General features: G+C 34.6%; 1 pseudogene across 1 annotated transcript; it reads right to left on the bottom strand.

The window, feature by feature from the left end:
* On the bottom strand, window positions 4,139-5,218 carry LOC102190852 (annotated as a pseudogene). The gene has a single exon (XR_001297375.2). The product of XR_001297375.2 is annotated as a hypoxanthine-guanine phosphoribosyltransferase pseudogene (transcript).

Below are 6,381 nucleotides of genomic sequence, written 5' to 3' on the forward strand. Positions count from 1 at the left end.
GTTCACAGAACAGTTCTTAACAAATTTAAGAAGTTGGAAATCATTCCAAGTATCATTTATAATTAGAATGTAATAAAGATAAAAATAAATAATAAAAGGAAAAAATGAGTAATGTCACAAATGCATAATGATTAAATAACAGATTCTTGAACAAAAAATGGATCAAAGAAGAAATCAAATAAAAATTAGAATATATCTCCTGACAAACTACAATGAAAAAACACATATCAAAACTCAAAGGATATAGCAAAAAGAAGTATTCAGAAGGAATTTCATAGCATTAAATGCCTACATTTAAAGTGATGACAAATCTCATGTTAGTAACCAAATTTTACACCTCAAAGAATTAGAAAAGGACTAGAAAACTAAGGCTAAAGTTAGCAGAAGGAAATAATAGAGATAAAAGTAGAAATTAGAGAATAGGAAAGCAATGCAAAAAGTCCACAGAAGTGACATTTGGTTATTTTTGTTTGTTTGTTTGTTTAATACAGAAATAAAATCATCAAACCCTTAGCTAGACTACCTGAAAGTAAAAATGAAGAGTCAAATATGTAACTACCAGAAATGAAAGAAATATATTACAGCTGATGCTATAGAAATTTTAAAACATCATTAGAAACTATTATGAACAAGTATACATCAACATATTGAATAACATAAAATAAAAGGATAAATTCCTAGAAATATACAGCCTACCAAGACTGAATTATAAAGAAATAGATGGCAGAGAGTCATTACTCAAAGGGTACTAAGTTTCATCTCTGCCATATGAATAAGTCCCAGAGCTCTTCTGTACAGCATAGTGTCTGTAGTAAACAATATTCTATTGTATACTTGAAAGTTTGCCAAGAGAGTCAGTTGTACTTGTTGTGTTCTTATTACAAAAAGAAAACCCCAGAAATAACAAATAAGGAGGGCAGGAGCAAACCTGTGAATGTGAAAGTAGCTGAGTCATGTCCAACTCTTTGTGACTCATAGACTATATAGTCCATGGAATTCTCCAGGCCAGACTACTGGAGTGGGTAGTTGTTCCCTTCTCAGGGGGATCTTCCCAACTCAGGAATCAAACCCAGGTTTCCTGTATTGCAGGTGTATTCTTTACCAGCTGAGCCACCAGGGAAGCCCAAAAATATTGGGAGTGGGTAGCCTTTCCCTTCTCCAGGATATCTTCCTGACCCAGGAATCAAACCAGGGTCTCCTGCCTTGCAGACAGATTATCAGCTGTGCTACCAAGGAAGCCCAAACCTTTGAAGGTGATGAAAATGTTTATGGCACACATAACATATGTACAGCTTTTTCTTTATCAATCATACCTTGATAAAGTGGTCTAAAAATAACATTTTCCTGAACGTGAATAATGACTATTGTGAAACCTTCCATCTATCTCAAATTAACATATGGATAATACACAACCCCCTGAAACATACCTTATGAGGGCTTTTAAAAAGTTTAACAAAATAGTTCTAAAGTTGATCCACAGGAGCAAACTTGCAAGAATAACTAGACATTTATTTGAAAAATAAAAAGCAATGAGGGAGACAGGATACCAGATGGTAAAATGTCATAAAAGCCTCATAAAAAAGACAGTGTAAGGCAATGCCCAATAACACCAATAATAAGCAAAAGAGAACAGATAGCCCTGAAATAGACATACTGGGTGAAAATTATGCTTTTTGAAACTAAGTAGAACTAAGTATATTATTCGGGCTTCCCTGGTGCCTCAATGGTAAAGAATCCTCCTGCCAGTGCAGGAGACACAGGTTCGATCCCTGGGTCAGGAAGATCCCCTGGAGAAGGAAATGGCAACCCACTCAAGTATTCTTGCCTGGGAACTTCCATGGACAGAGTGGGCTACAGTCCATATGTTCACAGACAGTTGGACAATACTGAGCAACTAAACAACAAATGTATTATTCATTCATTATGTTTGGGAAATGGCTAATTAATTTGAAATTTTTCTAAGAAATGCTTTACCTATTCCATAAAATAGCATTATCAGCCATCATTTATAGAGAAAATATAATCACTGGACATGAAAAAAAGCTTATGTTTTACTGGACATGAAAAAAGTTTATGTTTTACCATATTGACTCTAGTAAAAATAATGAAAGATTTAAAACTTTTCTAGTGATAGATTATTACAACTCCATTGTTAAATAACCATCAGAAATAAAGAGGCAGAAATATAGTAAAGAGATATTTACTAGAATAGGTAACGGAGTGGTTATATTATGAAACAATTAAAAAGTAATTTCCATTAATGATCATGAAAAATAGTCATTAATACTTCCAGAACATAATTATCTTGATAGCTAACCTATGCACTCCTGGTTAGATTTGTTAGAACATCATAATTCATCTCAGTAAACACAATTAGCATCAACCCCAGCCTTATGAATGGACCTCATACCTCATAAAGCAAGGGGCTTTCTATTGGAGTGTTTTAATTAGTGATGGACTGTTTCTCCTTGTCCCTTGGTAGATATAATAGAACTACAGTAAGTTAGGGCTTTTTTTTTTTTTCATCCCCAGAGATCTTTAATAATGAGTTTTTGGGAAAGTTTCTCAGTTATTAAAGTTTAAGGCATGACAATTGAAAGAAATGAATTTAAATCAAGGGTATTAGATTATCATCTCAATGAGAAGTGAAATCAGCACTTTCAAAATGCTAGAGAGTCCAAACATTCTTCCTCCTTGTGTGAGAAACAATGGGGAACTTAAAATAGCAGCTTTTGTTGTTACTTAAGATTATTAGTTTAGATAAGCAGTAGACATTATCATAGTGCTAAAATAATTACAGGTTTTATTCAGTTTTAACTTGTCACTAATAACAGTCTTTCATTACATTGGTCAGTATTGAAATGTATAAAAGATTTTTCCTTCTGCTCTCAACATTGTTAAGTAAACACACACACACACAAACACATATAAAACACAGAAATTGCCAAAGATGTGTATTTCTTTCTTTCTTTATATTTTCTTGCCTTTTTTCTCCCTAATAAATATTAAGGCACACAAAGTGTGTTGCAGCTCTAAAGACCCTCTCAGGAAACTGGGACAGAATTTCCTTGAATTAATCCTCCAGTAATGCTGAAGGAGTATAGGTTCATTTGGTTCAGAAAGATTTCTTTTTTTTACTTGAGAGTTTAGATTGTAATTTTGATAATATCTTGCTTGGAAAGTAATAAATTTGATTGGGAATCATGGAGACTTTGTCCTGAAAGTAAGATAATAGATTTTTCAAGTCTAAGTTTAACTTGGTTTTGGTGAATGGGTTAAGGGAGTATAGACCTAATCTGGGACAAGAAAACATATGCATTAACCTTGTGTATTTGCCCAAAGTCTTTTTATTCCTATACTGAAAGGAAATGAAATAACAACACAAGCACATAGCCTGTGAGTTTGTATGAACTTGCTGTATCATCCAAAAGCTCTCTATATTTCCTCTGGTTTCATATTTTAGATTAGCTATAAGGTCCACTGGAAACTCCTGTCATCTCATTTTAATAAATTCTTCTTAAGCAATTGAATTGCTTAATTGAAGCACTCTTACAGCAAGGGATCTCACATTTCTAATGTGAGAAACTAGCAAAAGTGAAAGTGAAGTTGCTCAGTCATGTCCGACTCTTTGCGTCCCCATGGACTGTGGCCTACCAGGCTCCTCCATCCCTGGGATTTTCCAGGCAAGAGTACTGGAGTGGGTTGCCATATCCAAGTTGTGAATAGAGAAAGATTCCCTTGGTCAAAGAGAATTAGGAAACTTCTTCAAAACTGACTTTAAATTTTGGCTTGCTCTGATCCAGCCCCACCCTGGGATGCTTTGAAGACAGTAGACTTGTCATCCTGTACCTTATGCTAAACTGTTGAAATTAGCTTTTTTTTTTTTTGCATAATTTCCTTTAAAGAGACAGCTTTTATTTGAAGGATTTTTACACTAAAGAATTCAAAAAGTGGTAGGTTTCTGGAACTTACTGACCTGTATTGAAAAGGAACTGTTGACAAACGTTCACCAGAAATAATCTGAACAAGCAAGAAAATATAGTCAATACTACTGAAACCTACTAAAAAAGTTCCAGGACATAGTTTCTCTGACATAACAATACCTCACAGATACGAAACTGACTGCCTGTTACTTTTCTAAACACACAGTGGTATAGTTAACAATATTCAATCACTTCTGTTCTTTCCTGAATATATAAAAAATTAAAATACCAATTAAAAAACTAATATATTCTTCTCTTTAAATGTTTCTTACAGATACAATTTCCATATTTTCAGTCAATAGTGGTGTGGTTTAAGAGATATTTCATTCACAAGTCAAACAACAATCTACCCAAAGGGAACTGATAGTCTTTAGGCTCGTAGTGCAAATGAAGAGTTCAGGAATGCAGCAACTGACATTTCTAAAATACAAAACAGATCGAATTCTTAGGAGATACATGCAATAAGCTCTACTAAGCAGCTGGCCACAGAATGAGAACATTGGATCATGTCACTGGTGATTTCAATGGGATGCCAGGTATTTCCAAACTCAACTCGAACTCTCATCTTAGGCTTTGTATTTTGCTTTTCCAGTTTTGCTAATGACACACACGTGATTCAAGTCCCTGAAGTATTCATTATAGTCAAGGGCATATCCCACAACAAACTTGTCTGGAATTTCAAATCCAACAAAGTCTGGTCTATATCCAACACTTCGAGGGGTCCTTTTCACCAGCAAGCTCGCAACCTTGACCATCTTTGGCTTATGCTTCTTGACCAAGGAAAGCAAAGTCTGCATTGCCTTCCCAGTGTCAATTATATCTTCGACAATCAAGACGTTCTTTCCAGTTAAAGTTGAGAGATCATCTCCACCAATTACTTTTATGTCGCCTGTTGACTGGTCGTTACAGTAGCTCTTCAGTCTGATAAAATCTACAGTCATAGGAATGGATCTGTCACTATTTCTGTTCAGTGCTTTGATGTAATCCAACAGGTCGGCAAAGAACTTATAGCCCCCCTTGAGCACACAGAGGGCCACAATGTGATGGCCACCCATCTCCTTCATCACATCTCGAGCCAGTCGTTCGGTCCTGTCCATAATTAGTCCATGAGGAATGAACACCTTTTCCAAATCCTCAGCATAATGATTGGGTTTACAAAATAAATCTAGGTCATAACCTGGTTCATCATCGCTAATCACCACGCTGGGGCTGCGGGCCGCCATAACGGAGCCAGCTGGTGCTGAAATTAGCTTTTAAGTTTTATTCAATAAGAAACTTGTAGTGCTTTCTGATTAAATAAAAAACATAGTCATGGCTGGATAATACTTCATGTGTATGTGAGTATAATTCACTAGATTAATTAATTAGTAACAGAAACTAACTTTATCATTACCTGAATCTTAACAAAATTCAAACATTATATCTCAATTTTCTCCAAGTTAACTGTCTTCTAATACTGTGTTGGAAATGCCAATTCGCTGCCTCTCTCTTTCCCATTCAAACACTAGGTCCTATTCTTTCCTGAGAACATCATTTTCTGAATAAAGTACTTAGGAATATAACAATTCCGATTAATATGAAAAGTCTACATAAATGCAAAAGAAAAAGTGGATATTTGGGGTTATACAGAGTATAGCATAGAGTAACCTTTGGTCAGTTTGTTAAGGTTTTTTTATTTTTCTCAGGTTGGAAACCCTTTATAAATCAAGATTATATTCAAAATTTTACCAACCAACTGGTGCTGAGACTGAACTGATGTGGCCATAGCAATGGAATGGTTAGACCTGTGTGTCATGTTGGCCTACCATCATCCCAACTTATGAATTACATATACTCTGAAATGAGGTGTTTATTGTTTTGTCTTTGTTTGATTTTTTTTAAGTGGGCTACTACATGTCAACATCTTTCCTACTCCTGTTAATTGCAGTTAATTAAGTCATTTTTTTCTCCCACAGTTCTAGATTCAGTGTACACAATATGATTAAAGGAAATAGAAGTGACTTTCCTGAATTTTGACAGAAATATGTATATACAAATATGTTTAGTAAAAATGTTAAGAGACTGTGTTTAGGAGAGGTGTGTTGTCAGAATTCAGCCTGGGGATAGATCAGGGAGGAGATATTCTGAATTGAACACTAGATACTTGCCACTACCTACTTCTGTAGTACACAAATGTTAGTAAAGCATTTGAGATTGAGTGAGTGATTCTGAGAGTAAAACAATAACAACAATAATATCAACAACTGTGAACTTTTTTTTTATTTCTCCTAGGTTTTTAAGAACAAACAAAATATAACACAAGTCAGCCACATCAGAGCCTTTCAAACAAGGTGGAATATTAATAAATATATAATAACATAAAATAGCTAAGAACTTGTTTATAAATACTTTTTTATTA

Source organism: Capra hircus, chromosome 27, assembly GCF_001704415.2.
Source record: "Capra hircus breed San Clemente chromosome 27, ASM170441v1, whole genome shotgun sequence".
Classification (NCBI taxonomy): domain Eukaryota; kingdom Metazoa; phylum Chordata; class Mammalia; order Artiodactyla; family Bovidae; genus Capra; species Capra hircus.